Below are 25,137 nucleotides of genomic sequence, written 5' to 3' on the forward strand. Positions count from 1 at the left end.
GACACCGATGCACTTCTTCCAGTTTATTCTAGCCTTGGACCAGTCACAACGTCGATCGCACACACAAATTGGTTCGCCTTTCCATCGAACAGTGTGTAGTCCGGCGTCTGTGTTGTACTGAGGGGTTACAGTAAGCGAATGAAACCTTGCCTGAGTATAAATAACTTGACAGCGATGCACTTTTCCGTGTTTATTCTAGCCCTAGACCAGTCACAATGATGATGGTACAGAGAACCTGCTTAGCCTTTTCATCGAACGGGGTCTAAGTCAGCGTTTGCGTTGTGTTGACGCGATTACAGTGAGCGAGTGAAACCATCCCCCGGTACAAAATACTTGACAACGATGCAAATTTCCATGTTTATTCTACCTTTGGACCAGTCACAATCACGATCGTAAATAGAAATCGCATCTTTTCATAGAACAGGGCCTATGTCAGTGTTTGTGTTGTACCGAAAAGATTACAGTGAGCGAATGTAACCATCCCAGAGTATACAAAACTTCAAACGTATGTACTTTTCTATGTTTCTGCTACCCTAGGACCAGTCGCATAGACAATGGTACACTGAAATTGCTTCGCCTTTAAATCGAACAGAATCAATGTCGGCGTATGTGTTGTAGTGAGGTGATTACAGTAAACGAATGAAACCATCACTGCGTATAAATAACTTGACACCGATGCACTTTTCCATGTTTTTTCTAGCCTTGCACCTGTCACAATTACGATGGTACGCCGGCCGCTGGTGGCCGAGCGGTTCTGGCGCTACAGTCTGGAACCGCGCGACCGCTACGGTCGCAGGTTCGAATCCTGCCTGGGGCATGGATGTGTGTGTTGTCCTTAGGTTAGTTAGGTTTAAGTAGTTCTAAGTTCTAGGGGACTTATGACCTCAGCAGTTCAGTCCCATAGTGCTCAGAGCCATTTGAACCATTTGAATTACGATGGTACACAGAAACTGCTTCGCCTCTTCATCGAACAGGGTCTATGAGGCGTTTGTGTTCTACTGAGAAGATTACAGTGAGCGAATGAAACCTTGACTATGTACAAATAACTTGACAGATATGCACTTTTCTATGCTTATTTTACCCTTGGACCAGTCACAATTACGATGGTACTTAGAAATGGCTTCTCCTTTTCATCGAACAGTGTCTATGTGGGCGTTTGTGGTATTCTGACAAGAGTATAGTAAGCGAATGAAAACATCAATGAGTATAAAAAAACTTGACACCGATGCACTTTTCCATGTTTATTCTAGCCCTGTTCCTGTCGCAATTACGATGGTACACGGAATTTGCTTCGCCTTTTCATTGAACATAGTCTTACGTCTGCGTTTCTATTGTACAGAGAACATTAGAGTAAGTGAATAAAACCTTGCCTAAGTATAAAAAAATTGAAAAAGATGCACTTCCCCATGTTTATTAAGGCCTTTTACTTGTCACAATAACGTTCGTACACAGTACTTGCTTCTTCTCTTCACCGAACAAGGTATATGTCGGTGTATGTGCTGTACTGAGAATATTACAGTAAGCGAATAAAACCATCCATGAACATAAAAATGTTGACACCGATGCACTTATCCATGTTTATTGCAGCCTAGGGCCTGTCACAATAACGATGGTGCACAAAAATTCCTTCGCCTTTTCATCGAACAGGATCTATGTGGCGTTGTGTTGTACTGAGATGATTGCAGGAAGCGAATGAAACATTGCCCGAGTATAAATAACGTCACAGCGATGCAATATTCCAAATTTATTCTACCCTTTGACCAGTTACAACAACGATGTTACACAGAACTTGCTTCTCCTTTTCATCGAACAGGGCCTACGTAGGGGTTTGTGTGGTACTGAGAAAATTACAGTAAGCGTACGAAACCATCCCTGAGATTAAACAATTTTACACCGATGCAATTTGCCATGTTTACTCTAACCTTGGACCTGTCACAAAGACGATGGTACACAGTAATTGAATCACCTTTTCATAGAACAGGGCCTATGTCGGTGTTTGTGTCGTATTGAAAAGATAACAGTGTGCGGATGAAACCATCCCAGAGTATAAAAAACTTGACACAAATGTACTTTTCCATGTTCTTTCTACCTTTCGACTTGTCACAATGACGATGGTACACAGAAAATGCTTCGCCTTTTCATCGAATAGGGTCTACGTCATCGTTTGTGTTGTACTGAGGCAATTACAGTAAGCGAACGAAACCTTGGCTGAGAATAAATAACTTAACAACGAAACACTTTTACAAGTTTATTCTATCCTTGGACCTGTCACAATGACAATGGTAGACAGAAATTACTTCTCCTTTTCATCGAACAGGGTCTATGTCAGAGTTTGTGTTGTATCGAGCCGATTTCAGTAAACGAATGAAACCTTGCCTGAGAATAAATAACTTCACAGCGATGCACTCTTTCATGTCTATTCTACGCTTTTTGGCGAGTCACAATGTCGATCGTACACAGAAATTGCTTCACCTTTTCATCGAACAGAATCAATGTCGGCGTTAGTGTTGCAGTGAGGAGATTACAGTCACCGCATGAAACCATCCTTTAGCATAAATGACTTAACACTGATGTACTGATGCACTTTTCGTGTATATTCTAGCCTTGGACACGTTACAATCATGATGGTACAGAGAAACTGCTTAGTCCTTTCATCGAACAGGGTCAATGTCGGCGTTTGTCGTGTACTGACGCGATTACAGAAAGCGAATGAAACCATACCCCAGCATAAAATACGCGTCAGTGATGTACCTTTCCATGTTTATTCTACCCTTGGACCAGTCACAATCACGATCGTACATGCGTCGCCTTTTCATAGAATAGGGCATATGTCGGTGTTTGTGTTATACCGAAAAGATTACAGTGAGCCAATGAAACCATCCCAGAGTATAAAACACTACACGCGTATGCACTTTTCCATATTTGTTCTACCCTTAGACCTATCACATAGACGATGGTACACAGAAATTGCTTTGCATTTTCATCGAACAGGATCTATGTCGGCGTCTGTGTCGTAGTGATGAGATAACAGTAAGCGAATGAAACCATTCCTAAGTATAAAAAATTTGACGCCGATGAACTTATCCATGTCTATTCTAACCTTGGACCTGTCACAACAGCGATGGTACACAAAACATACATAGCCTTTTCATCAAGTAGGATCTCTGTCGGTGTTTGTGATTCTAAGGCGATTGCAGTTAGCGAATGAAACCTTCCCTGGGTATAAATAACTTTACAGCGATTAGCTTTTCCATGCTTATTCTACCCTTGGACCACTCACAAAGACATTCGTACACTGAAATTGCTTCGCCATTTCATCGAACAGGGTCTATGTCGGCGTTTGTGTTGTACTGCGCCGATTTCAGTAAGCGAATGAAACCTTGCCTGAGATTAAATAACTTAACAGTGATACACTTTTTCAGTTTAATTCTACCTTTGGACGAGTCACAATGACGATAGTACAAAGAAATTGCTTCACCTTTTCATCGAACAGAGTCAACGTCGGCGTTTGTGTTGTAGTGAGGCGCTTACAGTAAGCGAATGAAACCATGATTGAGCACAAACAACTTGACAGCGATGCACTTTTAAATGTTTATTCTAGCCTTGGACCTGTCACATGTTACGATGGTACACAGAAATTCCTTCGCCATTTCATCGAACAGGGTCTATGAGGTCCAATGGTTCAAATGGCTCTGAGTACTATGGGACTTAATATCTGTGGTCATCAGTCCCCTAGACCTTAGAACTACTTAAACATAACTAACCTAAGGACATAACACACATCCATGCCCGAGGCAGGATTCGAACCTGCGACCGTAGCGGTCACGCGGTTCCAGACTGAAAGGTCTATGAGGCGTTTGTGTTGTACTGAGAAGATTACAGTAAGTGAACGAAACATTGCCCGAGTATAAGTAACTTGACAGCGATGCACTTTTGCATGTTTATTCTAGCCTTGACCGTACTCAGAAATTACTTGGCCATTTCATCGAACGGGGTCTATGTCGGCGTTAGCGTTTTACTGAGGAGATTAGAGTAAGCGAATGAAACCTTGCCTTAGTATAAATAACTTCACAACGATGCACTTTTCCATGTTCATTCTAGCCTTCAACCAGTCACAGTGACGATCGGACACTGAAATTGCTTCGACTTTTCATCGTAAAGGGTCTATATCGGCGTTTGTGTTGTAGTGAGGCGATTACATTGAGCGAATGAAACCATCCCTGAGAATAAAAAACTTGGCACAGATGCACTTTTACATGTTTATTCTAGTCTTGGACCTCTCTCAATGATGACCATACACAGAAATTACTTCGCCATTTCATCGAACACGGTCTATATCGGCGTTTCTGTTGTACTGTAAGATTACAGCAAGCGACTGAAACCATCCCAGAGCAAAAAAAAAAAATCTTTACACCAATGCCCTTTTCCATGTTTATTCTAGCCTTGGACCTGTCACAGTTACGATGGCACAATGAAATTGCTTCGCCTAACCATCGAACATGGTCTATGAGGTGTTTGTGTTGTAATGAGAAGATTACAGTAAGCGAACGAAACCATGCCTGAGTATAAATAACTTGACAACGATGCACTTTAGCATATTTATTCTAGCCTTGGACCTGTCTCAATGACGACCGTGCACAGAGATTACTTCGCCATTTCATCGAACAGGGTCTATATCGGCGGTTGCGTTCAGGTGAGACTATTACACTTAGCAAATGTAACCACCCCATAGTATAAAAAACTTGACACGGATGTACTTTTTTGTGTTATTCCAGTCTTGGACCTGTCGTAATGACGATCGTACAAAGATTTTGCTTCTCCTTTTCATCGAACACGGTCGACGTCGGCGTTTGTGTTGTACAGAGAAGATTACAGGACGCGAATTAAAAAATCCATGAGCATAAAAAACTTCACACCGATGCAAATCTCCATGCTTATTCTAGCCTTACACCTGCCACAGATACGATGCTACACACAAATTGCTTCGGCTTTTCATCGAACAGGGACTACGTCGGCGTTTGTGTTGTATTGAGGCAATTACAGTGAGCGAATGTAACAATCCCAGAGTATAAAAAACTTGACACTGATGCACTTTTCTTTGTTTATTCTAACCTTGATCCTGTCACAGTTATGATGGTACACAGATATTGCTGCGCCTAATCATCGAACATGGTGAATGAAGCGTTTGTGTAGTACTTAAAAGATTACAGTAAGCGAACGAAGCCTTGCCTGATTATAAATAACTTGACAGCGATGCACATTAGCATGTTTATTCTACCCTTGGACCTGTCACAGTTATGATGGTACAAAGAAATTGCTTTGCCTATTCATCGAACAGGGTCTATGAGGCTTTTGTGTTCTACTGAGAAGAGTACAGTGAGCGAATGAAACCTTGCCTGAGTATAAATAACTTGACATATATGCACTTTTCCATGCTTATGCTAGCCTTGGACCAGTCACGATGACGATCGTACTTATAAATTGCTTCGTCTTTCCATCAAACAATGTCTATGTGGGCGTTTGTGTTGTACTAAGAAGACTATAGTAAGCGAATGAAAAAATCCCTGAGTATAAAAAACTTGACACCGATGCACTTTTCCATGTTTATTCTAGCCGTGGACCAGTCACAATGACGATGGTACACAGAAATAGCTTCGCAATTTCATCGAACAGGTTCCATGTCAGGGTTTGTGTTGTACTGAGGCAATTGCAATAAGCAAATGAAACTATCCCTTAGTATAAAAGACTTGACACCGATGCACTTTTCCGTGTTCATCCTAACCTTGGACCTGTCACAATGACGATAGTACTCAGAAATTGCTTCGCATATTCATCGAACAGGGTCTATGTCGGCATTTATGTCGTACTGAAGCGATTAGAGTAAGCGAACGAAAGCTTACCTGAGTATAAATAACTTGACGGCGATGCACATTTATATCTTTATTACAACCTACGACCTGTCACAATATGATGGTACACAGAAATTTCTTCACCTTTTCATCGAACAGGATCTATGCGGCGTTGTGTTGTACTGAGAAGATTGCAGTAAGCGAATGAAACCATGCCTGAGTAAAAATAACGTCACTGCGTTGCAACATTCCAATTTTATTCTACCCTTTGACCAGTCACAATGACGATGTTGCACAAAAATTACTATGCATATCCATCGAACAGGGCATATGTCGGCGTTTGTCTTGTACTGACAAGATTACAGTGAACGAATGTAACCATCCCTGAGTATAAACAATTTTGCACCGATGCAATGTTTTACTTTGCCGTTTGTGTTGTAGTAAGGCGATTACAGTAAGCGAATGAAACCTAGACTGAGTATAAATAATTTGACTGTGTAGCACTTTCCCATGTTTATTCTCCCCTTGGACCAGTCACAATGACGATCTTTCACAGAAAATGCTTCTCCATTTCATCGAACAGGGTCTATGTCGTTTGTGTTGTACTGAGAAGATTACAGTAAGCGAATCAACCCTGTGTAAAAAAAACCTGACACTGATGCCGTTTTCCATGTTTATTCTTACCCTGGAACTGTCACAATTATGACGGTACACAGAAATTGCTTTGCCTTTTCATCGATTAGGGCCCATGTCAGCGTTTGTGTTGTACTGAGCCGATTTCAGTAAGCGAATGTAACCTTGCCTGAGAATAAATAACTTAACAGCGATGCACTCTTTCATGTTTATTCTACCCTTTGGCGAGTCACAATGTCGATCGTACACGGAAATTGCTTCACCTTTTCATCGAACAGAGTCAATGTCGGCGTTTGTGTTGTACTGAGGCGATTACAGTAAGCGAAGGAAAACCTACCTAAGTATAGATAACATGACAGCAATGCATTTTCCCAAGTTTGTTTCACCCTTGGTCCTGGTAGAATGACGATTGTACACAGAAATTTTTTCTTTTTATCGAACAGGGTCCATAACGGCGTTTGTGTTGTACTGAGGCGATTACAGTAACCGAATGAAGCCTTCCCTCATGTAAGGTGTCAGGCAAATCCAACACCTTCCATGAAAGCCCTGACATGATAAGCAAATCCAGTAGTATGTCACATAGCTCCGAATAAATCGTGACATTAAATTAACCAAAGTAATACGAGTAACGAGTGAACAAATGGAATACCACAGACTAACACAAGAATGCCCAAATGCATGTCATACCTTCCCACCGTGAGACAGACGCAGTTCCGAGGGGAGAAACGAGAAGCCGAGAGCAGAACGGTGTTAAGCGAGAAGGCCCTACGATAAGGGACCAACACCCACGTCGCCAGATAACCGCTACGACCAAACCACCCGCAAGTTTTTAGCGTGAGACTTTTTCGCGTCTTTGTTACATCAGGACCACCCCCTAGCCCATGTTAAAAGCTAGAGCCCTCCAGAAGAACATTATAGATCTTACGATAACACAAAAAGGGCTACACCACCCGCAAGTTTTAGCGTGAGACTTTTTCGCGTCTCTGTTATGTTAGGACCACCCCCCAGCCCATGTTAAAAGATAGAGCCCTCCAGAAGAACAGTATAGATCTTACGATAATGCTAAAAGGACCACACCAGCTGCAAGTTTTAGCGTGAGACTTTTTCGCGTCTCTGTTACGTTGCAAACTTTAAAAAAACATTGCCCCACCACGAAAAGTATAACGTTTCTCATTGGATAGACAGAATTTTTGTAGGCGGAGCTTAAGGTTAACATTGAGACACTGATTGGTCAAATGAAAACACAGCCAGATAGTTTTTTTTTAAACCAACTTCGGTAAATTGTAGTAAGGAGAAGTTAGGAAGAGTTGCTTCGGAGACGGCGAGGTGAGCGGAGCTGTGCTGTCCGCCTCCCCCTGACGAACACCGACAAGGTAATGAACGCACGCGATGCCGCATTTTTGAGCGCATAAGGCTTCACTCAGAACTGCAGAAGTCTCATCTGTTACATCCCCTTTTTGCGTAATACTAGTGTCGATCGTCAATTAAAGCTCATGGTGTTCACATTTGCCACTTGAAGTAAAAATCTGAAACGCGATTATTTTTCTGTTTTATAGTTATTGAGAAGCCACATCAGTCACTGTAATTTACGACAAGTTAGATAAGTAATTAAAGATAATTGAGGGTCGCTGTAGACCATTTTGATAGTTTGCTCTTTTGTGAAACTTAATTTAAACCTAGATTATAGATGTGATATGGCATAGGTCATCCTTTGATCCATTGTAGAACTTGGAAAGCCACTCAGGGAATATTCGTTCACATTTTTGTTGAACGCAGTTGGTTTTTTACCATTCTGTATTAAAACATTTCCTTTTATCAACAGTGCAATTTATAAACAATGTTTTGTGAGTAGAATTAAACATCCAATGGTAAACTTAACTGCTTTTTCGACGTTATTTTACCAGCTAACTAAAAATAGGAAAGCCTTGAACCCCTTCCACTAAATTTAGTTAGTATTAAGATTCTTTTACAGGGAGTGCAGTGGAGCTGACGCTAAAATCATTAAGTATTTGGTTATATCATCGCTAGTCTCACTGAACTCTTCTGAATTCTACATGTCATGTGTGGTCTGGCGTCTCCTTACCAGCAACAGGTCCCAGGTTCGAACTAGTCAATTCCCTAAAAAACACGCTCAGAGCGCCGTTGCGCGAAAGTGGTAGGGAGACACGATATAGAACAAACAGAAACCACGCAGAATGTTTAGACTCAGTATAATAAACTTGGCAGGGATGCAACTTTCCATGTTTATTCTAGTCCTGGACCCATCACAATCACAATGGTACACAGAAATGGCTTTGCCTTTTCATCGAACTGGGTCAATATTGGTGTTTGTTTTGTACTGAGAAGATTAAAGTAAGGGAATGAGACCATCCCTGAGGATAAAAAACTTTTATATGTTTACTGTAGCCTTATACCTGTCACAATGGCGACGGTACACAGAAATTTCTTCTCCTTTTCATCGAATAGGGTCTATGTTAACTTTGTGTTGTAGTGAGGTGATTACAGTAAACGAATGGAACCACCCCTCGACACCGATGCATATTGCATGTTTATTCTAGCCTTGGACCTGTCACAATGACGATGTTACACAGAAATTACTTCGCCCTATCATCGAACAGGGTCTACGTCGGCGTTTGTCTTGTACTGAGGCGATTACATTAACCGAATCAAACTATCCCTGAGTATAAAATACCTGACACTGATGCACTTTTCCATGTTTATTCTAGCCTTCTACCTGTCAAATGACCATGGTACACAGAAAAAGCTTTGCCTTTTCATCGAAAAGGGTCTATGTCGGCGTTTGTGTTGTACTGAGGCGATTTCAGTAAGCGATGAAACCCTGCCTGAGAATAAATAACTTGAACGCGATGCACTTTTCCATGTTTATTATTACCTTGGACAGTCACAATTACGATTTACACAGAAATTACTTCGCCTTTTCGTCGAACAGTGCGTATGTCGGCGTTTGTGTTGTAGAGAGGAGATTACAGTAAGCGAATGAAACCTTGCCTAAGTGTAGATAACATGACAGCGATGCACTTCCCCAAGTTTAGTCTACCCTTGTACCATTCACAATGACGATCGTACACAGAAATTTTTTCGCCTTTTCATCGCCTTAATAGTCATCGGTGACTGGAATTTGAGTGTAGGAAAAGGGAGAGAACATAGTAAGTAGGTGAATATGGATTGGGTGTAAGAAATGAAAGAGGAAGCCGTCTGGTAGGATTGTGCACAGAACATAACTTAATCACAGATAATCATTAAAGTGGGTTGTATACATGGAAGAATCCTGGAGATACTAGAATGTGTCTGATAGGTTATATAAAGGTAAGACAGAGATTTAGTAACCAGGTTTTAATTTGGATGCATTTCCAGGGCAGGTGTGGACTCCGACCACAATCTATTGGTTATGAACTGTAGATTAAAACTGAAGAAATTGCAAAAAGGTGGGAATTTAAGGAGATGGGACCTGGATTAACTGACTAAACCAGAGGTTGTACAGAGTTTCAGGGAGAGTATAAGGGAGCAATTGACAGGAATGGGGGAAAGAAATACAGTAGAAGAAGAATGGGTAGCTCTCAGGGATGAAGTAGTGAAGGCAGCAGACGATCAAGTAGCTAAATAGACGAGGGTTAGTAGAAATCCTTGGGTAACAGAACAAAAATTGAATTTAATTAATGAGAGGAGAAAATATAAAAATACAGTAAATGAAGCAGGCAAAAAGGAATACAAACGTCTCATAAATGAGATCGACAGGAAGTGCAAAATGGCTAAGCAGGGATGACTAGAGGACAAAAGCAAGGATGTAGAGGCTTATCTCACAAGGGTTAAGATAGATACTGCCTACAGGAAAATTAAAGAAATCTTTGGAGAAAAGAGAAACACTTGTATGAATATCAAGAGCTCAGATGGAAACCCAATTCTAAGCAAAGAAGGGAAAGCAGAAAGGTGGAAGGAGTATATAGAGGGTCTATACAAGGGCGATGTACTTGAGGACAATATTATGGAACTGGGATGTAGATGAAGATGAAATTGGAGATGCGATACTGTGTGAAGAGTTTGACAGAGCACTGAAAGATCTGAGTCGAAACAAGGCTCCGGGATTAGACAACATTCCATTAGAACTACTGACAGCCTTGGGAGAGCCAGTCCTGACAAAACTCTACCACCTGGTGAGCAAGATGTATGAAACAGGCGAAATACCCTCAGACTTCAAGAAGAATATAATAATTCCAATCCCAAAGAAAGCAGGTGTTGACAGGTGTCAAAATTACCGAACTATCAGTTTAATAAGTCACAGGTGCAAAATACTAACACGAATTCTTTACAGACGAATGGAAAAGCTGGTACAAGCCGACCTCGGGGAAGATCAGTTTGGATTTCGTAGAAATATTGGAACACGCGAGGCAATACTGATCTTACGACTTATCTTAGAAGAAAGATTAAGGAAAGGCAAACCTACGTTTTTAGCATTTGTAGACTTAGAGAAAGCTTTTAACAATGTTGACTGGAATACTCTCTTTCAAATTCTAAAGGTGGTAGGGGTAAAATACAGGGAGCGAAGGGCTATTTACAATTTGTACAGAAACCAGATGGCAGTTATAAGATTGGAGGGGCATGAAAGGGAAGCAGTGGTTGGGGAGGGATTGAGACAGGTTTGTAGCCTCTCCCATATGTTATTCAATCTGTATATTGAGCAAGCAATAAAGGAAACAAAAGAAAAATTCGGAGTAGGTATTAAAATCCATGAAGAAGAAATGTCCGCAGCTCGTGGTCGTGCGGTAGCGTTCTCGCTTCCCACGCCGGGGTTCCCGGGTTCGATTCCCGGCAGGGTTAGGGATTTTGTGTGCCTCGTGATGACTGGGTGTTGTGTGATGTCCTTAGGTTAGTTAGGTTTAAGTAGTTCTAAGTTCTAGGGGACTGATGACCATAGATGTTAAGTCCCATAGTGCTCAGAGCCATTTGATCCATTTTGAAGAAGAAATCAAAAATTTGAGGTTCGCCAATGACATTGTAATTCTGTTACAGACAGCAAATTACCTGGAAGAGCAGTTGAACGGAATGGATAGTGTCTTGAAAGGAGGATATAAGATGAACATCAACAAAAGCAAAACGAGGATAATGGAATGTAGTCGAGTTAAGTCGTATGATGCTGAGGGAATTAGATTAGGAAATGAGACACTTAAAGTAGTAAAGGAGTTTTGCTATTTGGGGAGCAAAATAACTGATGATGGTCGAAGTAGAGAGGATATAAAATGTAGACTGGCAATGGCAAGGAAAGCGTTTCTGAAGAAGAGAAATTTGTTATCATCGAGTATAGATTTGTCAGGAAGTCGTTTCTGAATGTATTTGTATGGAGTGAGGCCATGTATGGAAGTGAAACATGGACGATAAATAGTTTGGACAAAAAGAGAATAGAAGCTTTCGAAATGTGGTGCTACAGAAGAATGCTGAAGATTAGATGGGTAGATCACATAAATAATGAGGAGATACTGAATAGGATTGGGGAGAAGAGGAGTTGGTGGCACAACTTGACAAGAAGAAGGGACCGGTTGGTAGGACATGTTCTGAGACATCGAGGGATCACTAATTTATTATTGGAGGGCAGCGTGGAGGGTAAAAATCGTAGAAGTTTGAGAAGGATTTATGTTGCAGTAAGTACTGGGAGATGAAGAAGCTTGCACAGGATAGAGTAGCATGGAGAGGTGCATCAAACCAGTCGCAGGACTGAAGACCAAAACTACAACAACAACATCGAACAGGGTCTATGTAAGTGTTTGTGTAGGACTGAGGCGATTACAGTAAGCGAATGAACATCCCTGAGAAAAAAAACTTGACAGCGTTGCATTTTACATGTTAATCTAGCCTTGGACCTATCACCATGACGAAGGTACGCAGAAATTACTTCGCCTTTTCATCGAACAGGGTCTACGTAAGCGTTTGTGTAGTACTGAGGCAATTACAGAAAGCGAATGAAACCTTCCCTCAGCACAAAATACTTGACAGCGATGCACTTTTCCATGTTTATACAACCCTTGGGCCACTCACAATCACGATCGTACATAGAAATTGCATCGCCTTTTCATAGAACAGGGCCTATGTCGGTGTTTGTGTCGTACCGAAAAGATTACAGTGAGCGAATGAAACCATCCCACAGTATATAAAACCTAACACGTAAGCACTTTTCCATGTTTGTTCTACCCTTGGACCTGTGACAAAGACGATGGTACTCAGAAATTGCAGCGCCCTTTCTTCTAAAAAGGTCTATGTCATCATTTGTGTTGTAACCTCCCCACAAAAATTTCAATGACAATATTTATTAGTAATGGAGCCAAGTGTAACCCCCCGCAAAAATATTAATGACAAAGACAATTAAATAAAAATTTGCAATCTGACCCAAGTATAAGTGCCCATTAAATAATGAAAGATAATCCCATGATAATGAAAGTACAGTGATAATCAAAACTCAATTAAACCGAAATGTCGGTCTTTGGCCCTGTGCAAAAAATCAGAATTAATTTCTTACCATAGTATAACTGCATGTCAAATTTCTGCTCTTATTCTGCGCCACAGCTTGGAGGAGATGCATCGCAATAATTAAATTTTTTTTTGAAGTTAATTGAAACTTTTGTTTAAAGGAAATGGAAGGAAATCGAATGATTCTTTTGTTAAAATTGCTTTGAAATCAAAATTATTATTGGGGGCGATTCTTACATAAATTAGTTACAGTTAATTTACATCATTAGCTGAGCGCAATGCTGCTTAATAATATACCTTGTCCTGAATCTCGACCATTGCGGTGCCGACGCCCGCCGACTGCTCTGGGCTACCACTACCGACAGACTGCTGCTCGCAACTGAGCTCGACTACTACTGCCGACAGACTGACTGCTCGCTACTGCGAGTCGAGCGCAACTGCTCTGGTCAAAGATTCTACAATGCCTCGCCATCGCCGCCGCACAACATACGTGTTTCATAACCCTCCACTGGGGCGGCAAAAATTTTGCAGCGATGGTGAGTCATTTGGACTTGCCAATCGCGGCAAAATTTTTCTTTAATTAATTAACTTTTACTATTTACAAAAAATTCAGATGTAGTACATGAATTAAATGTTGTGCACATGCACCGAGTACAAAACACTTCAGACAAGACAAAATATAAGTACAAAACATATTAGTAAATCAGAAAAATGTATATACAAATTATTTGATAGATAACAAAGTGCACACGCACTGTAAGATTCTGTAGCATTTTCAGACCAAATAAATAGAACGGCAAAATAGCATTTTGACAAGTGACATGATTGCACATGCACTGCAGTTCAGAACACATCAGCATATGGCGAAATGTATATACAATGAGTAACAACTGACATAAAACATATCACGAAATCATAAAAGGTATACAGAATAAGCACAAATCATATTGAAAAATGAGAAAAGTGCACAGGCACTGAAGTTCAGTAGAAAACACATAAGTGCACATGCACTGAAAACTTTTGAACGTTTTCATAACAAATAAACGCAAGGGTAAAAGAAAATCATCAAATCACAAAAAGTATATACAATATAGATGACAAGAGTGCACATATACTGCACTTCAGAACAAATCGAAAAATGTCTTTAGTATTTTTACAATAAATAAACATAATGGCAAAAAAATCATGTCGACAGGTGACATAAGTGTACTTGCACTGGAGTTCAACAAATCGAAAAGAAATGTATAGGCCATGAACATAAATGATGTTAGCTAAAATGATTTTTACTATTAGGATAGGAAAGGAAAGGATTGCATCATGGTTGTAGCACTTTAGTTTGCACACAGCTGCACTGAAAGTCCATATCTTTCCACAGAATCACAACACTAAGTGATACAATCTGCAGTTCCGTTCCCAGAAGTATTTATCAGCGTATCAAGACACTGAAACGTCGTAGTAATATTCCATGCTATCATTTGGCAGTACACCAGGTACACCAAACAGTGGGACCATAATAACGTCTTCATCGCTTACGGTGGTGGACAGCATGTCGTGTCAACACCACGCTCTTAAGAGGCACACCAACGTAGAATTAGTGCAAAAACCAAATATAGTGCTCCATGATAATGAGGATGGACAAGACAAATGGATGTTACAATAATTTCAGGTAGTTAGGTCAGAAGGTGAAGGACATTAACTAACACACAAGTCTTGATTAGTGATTACATAAGTAGTTTGCGGCATCCATAGCCTAGTTATTGAACATTTCTGTACCATGTATTTTAGTATTACAGAATAATGTTCATAAAATTAAATTATTGCCATCATGAGTAGTCGTATTACAATAAACAGCGGCAGTCTTTGTCCAGTTACAAACCATGTTTAGTATGACAGAATAATGTTCATCAGAAGTCTTAATTACATTAATTATTGGCACTCAGTGGCCATTTACTAAAATCATTATTGAAAACAAGAGCTAATTAATGGCATAATTAATAACATAATTTATATAGTTACATTAATTATTGGCACTCAGTGGCCAGCAAGTATTGAATAGTATAAAACATTGTTCATCATTCAGTATTATTCAGATCATTAAGAAGTCATTATAAAAAATCAGTTAATTACAATCATAGCATTAATAATCATGGGCATTATAAGTAGCCTCATTACAATAAACAGTGGCAGTTATTAGCCAGTTACAAAATTACAATCATAGCATTAATAATCATGGGCATTATAAGTAGTCTCATTACAATAAACAGTGGCAATTATTAGCCAGTTACAAAGCATTATATATATATATATATATATATATATATATATATATATTTGTATCATTAAGAAGTCATTATTCAAGTGACATACTATTCAGAGCTGATCAGTATTATTCAGAATTATCATAAACTAGTGACATTATATGAGACTGGTAATACATTTTGTTTTTTTTTTTGTGCTAGCAATGCATTGCTTTGGGTAATTATAAGGGAAAGCAAGAAGAAATAAGAGAAAAAATTGCTTCTAGGTTGTTCCTATAAATGAAAAATGTGTAACGTCATTCGTCAGCTGTACCAAGGTTGTGACACAAGGTAGTATATGTGATCACATGTGTAAATGATATACACAAATGGGTAAAAAAATTGCAAGTATTAGAACAGGTATAATAAGTAACAAGTTTAGTAAGTATCATGAAAAGCTTCTCCTGGACAAAATACAAAATGGATTATTGAGCTGAAAGAAGAAACGCAGACTATGCTGAAAAGTAGTGAACTTCGAATTAACAGGTAGTGAAATGTGTATAAAAAATGTGTTCCATAGCTGTCCTTTCCAAAACCTTCAGTCATCCTACTACGCAATATAACACCTGCTGTCAAAGCAAACTGCAACAAATACTTAAATAACTACATAGCATAACTACATAAACTTCAACATCATCCTCATCTGTAAAGAAAAAAAAACCTCATTATCCATATTATCATAACTTCATTATCGTCATCACCTGTAAAGAAAAACTTCATTATCCATATTAGTATATTCTTCATCATTATTCATCATCAGCATTCATTATCATCTGCAAAAATCACTTCATTATTCATCACACAACTATTCCTTATCTGTAGCATATTTCATCACTTAAAACTAAGATGTGTAGTTCTGTCTGACAGCTTGCATCAATCGCCTTGTATTCTGAAAGAAAAGATTAGTTAAGACTGCTATTCTGCGATGTGTATAGTATATTCTTGTTAATGCTTGTTAATTCTGATCCATTTACTCGTCCTCATAAGGTTTTGTATCTTCTTTCATCTATTCCGTAGGTGAAATTCCCATTTCTGTTTAATTTATTTCCTTTACGCATCATTTCTTTCTGAAACTGATGAACAAAGATTAATGTCTTGCATTTAAATCATATACCCACTAAATAATGACTGGTTAATGGTGACACAATAACATGACAGAAAAACGTAATATGTCAAAAGCATAGATAGTGTTCAAAGGCAAAAATGTACAGAAGATATCACAATGCAGCAGCAAAAAAAAAAGTAAAATAGTCACGATGTTGAGATATCATAGGGCAAAAATGTCAAAATCAACTGGTGTGTTATACCTTAACTAGTTCATAATGTATACAAACGAAACAGGAAAACATACACACAAAAAATGAAAAATGTGCACAGTCTGATGTGTAACGACAAGAAAAGCGACCTTGCCGGGCACTTGCCAAGAAAAAATACGATAGTCATCATCAGTAATTAGTCATATAATTATAATTGCATAAGTGGTCATAAAATGTGTAAGTTCATCTGAAAAAATGTGCACGGTCTGATGTGTAACGACAAGAAAAGCGACCTGCTCACCTTACCTTGCCAGGCACTTGCCAAGAAAAAATACGATAATCATCAATAAGTAGTCATGTGAATATAATTGCAGAAATGTTCATAAAAATTAGCAAATAGCATTACGGCGTGATAAATCATAAAGTATGTTCACTCAATAAAGGGTTTTATGTTTGACCAATGGTGTTTGCCTTTCGATTTCCTGGTTCTCAGAGTTTCGACGTGTACAACATTGGGGTGAGGAATGCTGCGAATCCGATATGGACCTGCGTATAGAAGTTCAAATTTACTGCACTTACCTTTTAATTTGCTGGATAAATGGTGTGTTCGTACTAATTTCTTCTGTCCAACGTGAAAGTCTCGGCGTCTACAAACCTGTTTTTGCTGTCTTCTCCGGCGCTCTGCGGCACGTTTGATGTTGTTCAGCGCAATGTCAATTATTTCGTGGTGTCTTAGTCGACGAGATGTAGGAAAGTTTACTAATTCTTTAATTTTGTTTGGTGGTTCAATGTTTTTCAGTATAACAGACGGAGATAGCATAGTGGATTCATTTGGAATGGGATTAATTACATCTTGGAATGAGTGTATGTGTGTGTCCCAATTAACATATCTTTTGTGGCAGTATATTCTACACAGTTTACCAATTTCTTTCATTAATCGTTCACAAGGGTTCGAAGAAGCGTGGTACTTGGATATATAAATCGGAGAAATGTTTCTAGCTCGTAACATGCGTGTCCATATAGCAGAACGAAATTGTGATCCATTGTCAGAAATTACTTTCATCACATGCCCTACATGAAATAGAAAATGTTTTACAAATGCTTTCGAAACAGTTTTAGCAGCAGCTTTGCGTAACGGAGTGAAAGTAACAAATTTTGAAGTGAGTTCAACAGCGACAAAGATGTAGCAAAAACCTCTATTAGTTCTCGGAATTGGACCAAAAATGTCTACTGCGGCCATATGTCTTAATTTAAAAGGTACAATGGGGTATAATGGAGGAATATGTGAAGTGGTGTCAGACTTAGCTTTCTGGCAAATTTTACATGACGCTAAAACTCGTCGTATACGTTTTTCCATGTTTGTAAAATAACAGTTCTGTCTCAGTATAAGAAAACATTTTCTGGCTCCGTAATGTGCGTAGCTTAAATGCGTGTACCAAATTAATTTATTAACCAGTTCGTCAGGAATGCATAATAACCGATGAGAGCGGCGAAACAGAATGTCATTGCGTACAGTGTAGTGGTTCCTAATCGTAACATTATTCTTATCTTTCCAAAGGTGTTTAATTTCTTTCCACACATTGTCTTCGCTTTGCTCTCGTGCTATGTCCTGTAATGACGACGAAATAAAATTTTCAAATGCTACTTGCTGAATGTACATAACGCTGAAATTTGCTTTGCAGAAGTTGGTTGCTACGTCTTCCTGATTGTTGCTGAGAGAACGCGATAGTGCGTCTGCTATAACATTTTGTGTGCCGGGAATGTGAACTATTGTAAAATTAAATTCCTGTAAATAAAGCTTCCATCTGCTTAATCTGTCGTGTGTGAATTTAGCCGAAAGTAAAAATTGTATAGCTCTGTGGTCTGTGTAAACGGTGGTATGTCTGCCATAAGGAAAGTGCCGAAATCTTGTGAAAGCCCATACAACACATAACGTTTCCAGTTCTGTAACAGAATAATTTCGTTCAGCAGGTGACAAAATGCGGCTTGCAAATGCGATATTTTTGATTACTGTAGAGCCATCTTCTTCAATTTCCTGAAAAATATGTACGCCTAAAGCTGTGTTGGAACTGTCGGTGGCAATAGAAAAATTTCTGGTAAGATCCGGGTGCGATAAAAGTGGAGCATTCAACAAAGCATGTTTCAGGTTCACGAATCCAGAATGTGCTTGCTTATCCCATGACCAAATAGTGTTTTTACCTGTTAATTGGCATAATCTAGGTGTGTCTAAAGCAGAATGATGAATAAATTTGCGAAAAAAGTTAATTAAGCCCAAAAAACTGCGTAATTGCTTCTTCGTTGTAGGAACAGTAATGTCACGTAAAGCTTGAAGTTTTTCCGGATCAGGCGCAATGCCTTCTGCTGAAATTACGTGTCCAAGAAATTTTGTAGAAGTTTTGGCAAAATGCGATTTACTGAGGTTAACTGTGAGTCCTTGTGCATGAAAAGTTTGCAATAGTCGTTCTAAAATCAGATTGTGTTCAGACCAGTTAGCTTCTGCGATAAGAATGTCGTCTACGTACGTCGTAATTCTGTCTTTAAGTTCTGTCGGAAGTATTGTGTTCAAACCGCGAATAAAAGCTGCAGAAGAAATGGTTAAACCGAATGGTAATTTGCAAAATTGATAACAGTCACCAAAACAGAGAAAAGCTGTGTACTTTCTGCAATTCGGATGAAGTTGAATTTGCCAAAATCCTGATTTCAAATCTAACGTGGAATAAATAGCTGTACCGTGAAATTTCTGTAAAAGTTCCTCTAATGTCTGTGATCGATCTGTTTCATTAATAATAATATCATTAATGTAACGTGAATCAAGTACGAGGCGAAGTGAGCCATCTTTTTTCTTAACAATATGCAGCGGGTTTATGTACGGACTAACTGCTGGTTCTATAATTCCTTGATCGAGCATATCCTGCAATTCTTTTTTAACTTGTTCTCTATGAATATACGGAATAGGATAACGCTTAGCTTTAAATGTGTCGTGCTGTTTCACTTGAAATTCATACATGAAGCCGGACATAGTACCAGGAATGTTGTCAAAAACTGGAGCTTGCTGTAAAAGAATTTTGTGTAATTGCGTTCGTTCGTCGTCTGTATTTGCATTGCTTTGTTTAACTTTATCGGAAATCATCTGCACTACGTCGTAGTCAGCTTCGTCTGGAGTGTTATAGTTATGTACGTACGTGTCTGTGAACAATGCGGAATTACAGTCTATGTTACGTGTTGCGGAAATGACCTCTGTGCGGTTAATTGTTTGTTCTTCCGCAGATAAAGAATGCTGAAATTCTAAAGCTAATTGTACATTTTCGTCCTTCAACATTAAATAGGAATTTTGAAAATCAACCACTGCGTCGTGTTGTACGAGAAAGTTAGTACCTAGAATAACGTCTGTTGTCAATAAAGGAACAATCCAAAAATTTGAGTGAAAAGTATGACCTCCAATACAAAATGATAAATGCGTCTGTAATTTTACGTCTACTCCTTTGCTCGATACTGCTCCTTTTACTTTCGTTTTGCCTAATGGTAATGTGGGATAAGTATTCTCTTTGTTGCACTCGTTAAAAGTTTCTTCATTTATTACTGATATAGGTGATCCGGAATCGATTACTGCTGAAAATTTCGATGAACCAATTTTAATTTCGATGACAGGATGCGAAATAGTTTTCTGAACAACTGGTCTTTCCTGTAAAAGAGTGTCTCGGATGTCGTCGAAAGTAATAACATTTTCGTGAACAAAATTTTGCGTGTCAAAACTAGTGCTTGTATTATTGGAAGATGCGACCTGTACAGTATCTAGTCAGATTCTATCTGACGTGTTATTGTTATCAGGAGGACGTTGTGGCATTTCTACAATTTGAACAGTTCTATTACTTCTTCCAGACGTATTACGCTCTGGATGATACCTACTGTCGGGTTCATTCATGAGAATATGTTGTTGCTGATCATTTTGTTGCTGGTAGGACCGACTGTTGTTAAACGTACGCTGATAATTGTGCTCATCATTTTTACGTCAGTCGTGATACTCATTCCTATACGGTGCATTGCGATAGGAATTGAAATAGTGTGTTTTCTGTACGCAGTTGTTTCTTTGCTGCCGAGCGTTACTATTTGTTGTATCAGAGACTATACGTGCACGCGGCGAAACATTAAACCCTGGTTGACCTTGTGCATTCCATTGTTGGTTAGGTATGCTAACCGGCTGACTTTCATGCTGTGGTGGTGGAAAACGTCTATTGTTACTAAAATGTGGTTCCTGTTGCTCATAATTTTGACGATATTGATAATCAGAATTTTGTCTGTGATTTAAGTTCTGGTAGTTGTCGTTCCTAAAGCGTCTGTTACTTTTCCTATTAAAATTACGTCCCTGATCATAATTACTGTAAGTTTGTTGACCTTGATTATTATACGAAAAGTTTTTGTTTACAAAAGAATAATCAGATTGTTGTACTTCTAAAAGCTGCAACAGATCTCTGAATGCTGAAATATTTTCTTTTTGTTGACCGGTTAGAAGTGAAACTCTTAATGACCGTGGTAACTTAGAGATACATAATTGAATGAGTGCAGGTTCACTGTACGGTTCACTTAGGTACTGGTTTTGTTGCACCATGTGCTCAAAAAATTGCGTCACACTGGGAAAATTTGAATTCTCATAATTTGGTAAACTAATTAATTGATCTTTTATTCCGCGCTGTATCGTTTTCGACCAATACGCTGACAGAAAAGCATTCTGAAATTCCTCTACCGAATAACATTGTCTCGCGATCGGTCTCATACGAGTTGCCGGTTCGCCTTCCAAAAAACTGCAAATAAATTCAAGTTTATGCGTTACAGGCCAAGTCGGTGGAAAAGCAAAGCTAAACTGTTGTATCCAATCCAGTGGGTGAATCTGTGTTCTGTCGTTTTTAAACACTTTAAATTTTCTTACTGACAGAAAATGTTTGTAATCAAAATTATCATCTCTGTGAGATGGAACAGGTTCAGGATTGTAAGAGAATCTGTTGAACTGTGGTTGTTCGGAATCTAAGTCCCTTACTCTCTGTAGATTACCCAAATTACACGCGTTGCGCGAGTCTGGCAAATGTTCGAAAAGTGGCGTCTGCTGTGATGTGTTATTAACTGAAATACTTTTCATCTCTGTTACCTCCTGCTGTAAACTTGACAATTTTCTACGTAAGGTGTTATTAGATGAATAGATCTCATTAATTGTCTGCTGTAAATTTTGAAATTCAGTTGTTTGATTAAATGAAACCGGTGAAGCATCGTCTGATTTGCTGTCATTATTGCTTTCAATCACGTCAATACGACTGGCCAATTCATCACATTTCTCAGTCAGTATTTTTACCTGATCATCGGTTTTAGAATCAGAGGCATTAATCTGTTTTTGCAATGTACGTGTTGTTTCGTTCAGTTTTTTAACATCAGCTTGAATTACATCGGAATCCTGTGTTAGTTCTAATTGTTCGAGTCTGTCGGTCACTGTTTGAAAATCTGTTGTGTATGTGTCTGTTTTCGATTTAAGGTCAGAAATCTCATCACGTAATTCGGCGTTCAACTGTTCAATGGTATTAATTTTGTCCGATACTGTAGCAATATTATTGTCTACATATGTTTTTGCCTTTGCAAACATTTTACGTTTGTCTTCTTGTCTCTGAGCAGTGATTGTTTCCATGACTTGACGTTTGACTTTATTTTGATCCTGAATAAATTTGCGGAAACGCGTATCACTGTTTTCTATGTGAAGACTAAGACGTTCGTTAATTTGAGTGTTCTGTTGCTCGAATTTCGCGTCTATCTTTGCGTCCATTGTGTGCGAAAGTTCTACCGTCATTGCTTTAAACTCGTCGCGTAATTGTGTAGCTTTTTCGGTGCATTGTTTAGCGACTGCGCTAATTTCCGCTCTAAGTGTTTCTGTTGTAGCTGTTTGCATATCCCTTAATTCTTGAGCAACCGATCTAATTTCTTCACTATTTTTTTTTTTGAACAAGCCTCTATTTCCTCGCGTAACTGTACCTTAGTGTCATGGCATTGCGCAGCAACGTATCTAATTTGTTCACTTAACTGTCTGGAATTGTTGTCTAATTTTTCATTAAGCTGTCTGGAATTGTTATCTAATTTTTCATTAAACTGTTTGTTCTGCTCACTAAGTTGTCTGAAATCTTCTTTAAGACTGTCTTGTTTTTCATCATTATTGTCTAGTTTTTTACTCTGTTGTAGCAATATTGCCATAATTTGTTCCAAGGTAACATTACCTACTCCATTTTCTGTACTGTTTGACGGAGTAATTGCAATTGTCGCGTTTTGTGTGACCATTTGGTCATTCTGTAATTTACAAAAACGTTTATCAGTCGGATGTACACTGTCAGACACTATTTCGGAATTAAATAAATCCGTCGCACTTTCAGTATCCTGTCCATTTTCATTAGAGAAATTTGTCTGTACGTTATTTGAATTTTCCAAACCGGGTGTGCTAAGCTGGGCGGCGCTCATTACAACAGAGCTCCCCGCGTCATCAATTGTCGTCAAATTAACAGAGGAGACAATTGAGTTCATTTGTTCATCATTAAGATAAAAGTCATCATTAGTGGTTGGAACGCACTGATTGTTAGTGAACGCAGGATTGTCATCATTACACTGCGTGTCACAATTACTATCGGTGAAGCTGTTTAAATCGGTAGTTTCATTCATTATACCTCGCGATACACTATTCATAGTCTTTCGCGGCATTTTTACAATAGTCACAATTATTCACTAAACAATGCAAAAAGCAACACTCAAATACAACAGGGCAACGAATTGCCGATGATCTGAGGAAAGAAAGTCACAAATTAGTAAAAGCTTTGCGCCAAATTCTAATTATATTTAAGCAAATAAGAGCAGATATCTGACTGTTTTTCAAAAGATTCTCAACGAAATACGATCCTGGACCGGGTGTCGCCAAGTGTAACCTCCCCACAAAAATTTCAATGACAATATTTATTAGTAATGGAGCCAAGTGTAACCTCCCGCAAAAATATTAATGACAAAGACAATTAAATAAAAATTTGCAATCTGACCCAAGTATAAGTGCCCATTAAATAATGAAAGATAATCCCATGATAATGAAAGTACAGTGATAATCAAAACTCAATTAAACCGAAATGTCGGTCTTTGGCCCTGTGCAAAAAATCAGAATTAATTTCTTACCATAGTATAACTGCATGTCAAATTTCTGCTCTTATTCTGCGCCACAGCTTGGAGGAGATGCATCGCAATAATTAAATTTTTTTTTTGAAGTTAATTGAAACTTTTGTTTAAAGGAAATGGAAGGAAATCGAATGATTCTTTTGTTAAAATTGCTTTGAAATCAAAATTATTATTGGGGGCGATTCTTACATAAATTAGTTACAGTTAATTTACATCATTAGCTGAGCGCAATGCTGCTTAATAATATACCTTGTCCTGAATCTCGACCATTGCGGTGCCGACGCCCGCCGACTGCTCTGGGCTACCACTACCGACAGACTGCTGCTCGCAACTGAACGCGACTACTACTGTCGACAGACTGACTGCTCGCTACTGCGAGTCGAGCGCAACTGCTCTGGTCAAAGATTCTACAATGCCTCGCCATCGCCGCCGCACAACATACGTGTTTCAGTGTTTTACTGAGGCGATTACAGTAAGCGAATGAAACCATCCCTGAGTATACATAACTTGACAGCGATGCACTTTTCTATGTTTATTCTAGCCTTGGATGGTACACAGAAATTACACTCCTGGAAATTGAAATAAGAACACCGTGAATTCATTGTCCCAGGAAGGGGAAACTTTATTGACACATTCCTGGGGTCAGATACATCACATGATCACACTGACAGAACCACAGGCACATAGACACAGGCAACAGAGCATGCACAATGTCGGCACTAGTACAGTGTATATCCACCTTTCGCAGCAATGCAGGCTGCTATTCTCCCATGGAGACGATCGTAGAGATGCTGGATGTAGTCCTGTGGAACGGCTTGCCATGCCATTTCCACCTGGCGCCTCAGTTGGACCAGCGTTCGTGCCGGACGTGCAGACCGCGTGAGACGACGCTTCATCCAGTCCCAAACATGCTCAATGGGGGACAGATCCGGAGATCTTGCTGGCCAGGGTAGTTGACTTACACCTTCTAGAGCACGTTGGGTGGCACGGGATACATGCGGACGTGCATTGTCCTGTTGGAACAGCAAGTTCCCTTGCCGGTCTAGGAATGGTAGAACGATGGGTTCGATGACGGTTTGGATGTACCGTGCACTATTCAGTATCCCTCGACGATCACCAGTGGTGTACGGCCAGTGTAGGAGATCGCTCCCCACACCATGATGCCGGGTGTTGGCCCTGTGTGCCTCGGTCGTATGTAGTCCTGATTGTGGCGCTCACCTGCACGGCGCCAAACACGCATACGACCATCATTGGCACCAAGGCAGAAGCGACTCTCATCGCTGAAGACGACACGTCTCCATTCGTCCCTCCATCACGCCTGTCGCGACACCACTGGAGGCGGGCTGCACGATGTTGGGGCGTGAGCGGAAGACGGCCTAACGGTGTGCGGGACCGTAGCCCAGCTTCATGGAGACGGTTGCGAATGGTCCTCGCCGATACCCC

The sequence above is a fragment of the Schistocerca nitens genome, chromosome 10 (assembly GCF_023898315.1).
Source record: "Schistocerca nitens isolate TAMUIC-IGC-003100 chromosome 10, iqSchNite1.1, whole genome shotgun sequence".
NCBI classification, from domain to species: domain Eukaryota; kingdom Metazoa; phylum Arthropoda; class Insecta; order Orthoptera; family Acrididae; genus Schistocerca; species Schistocerca nitens.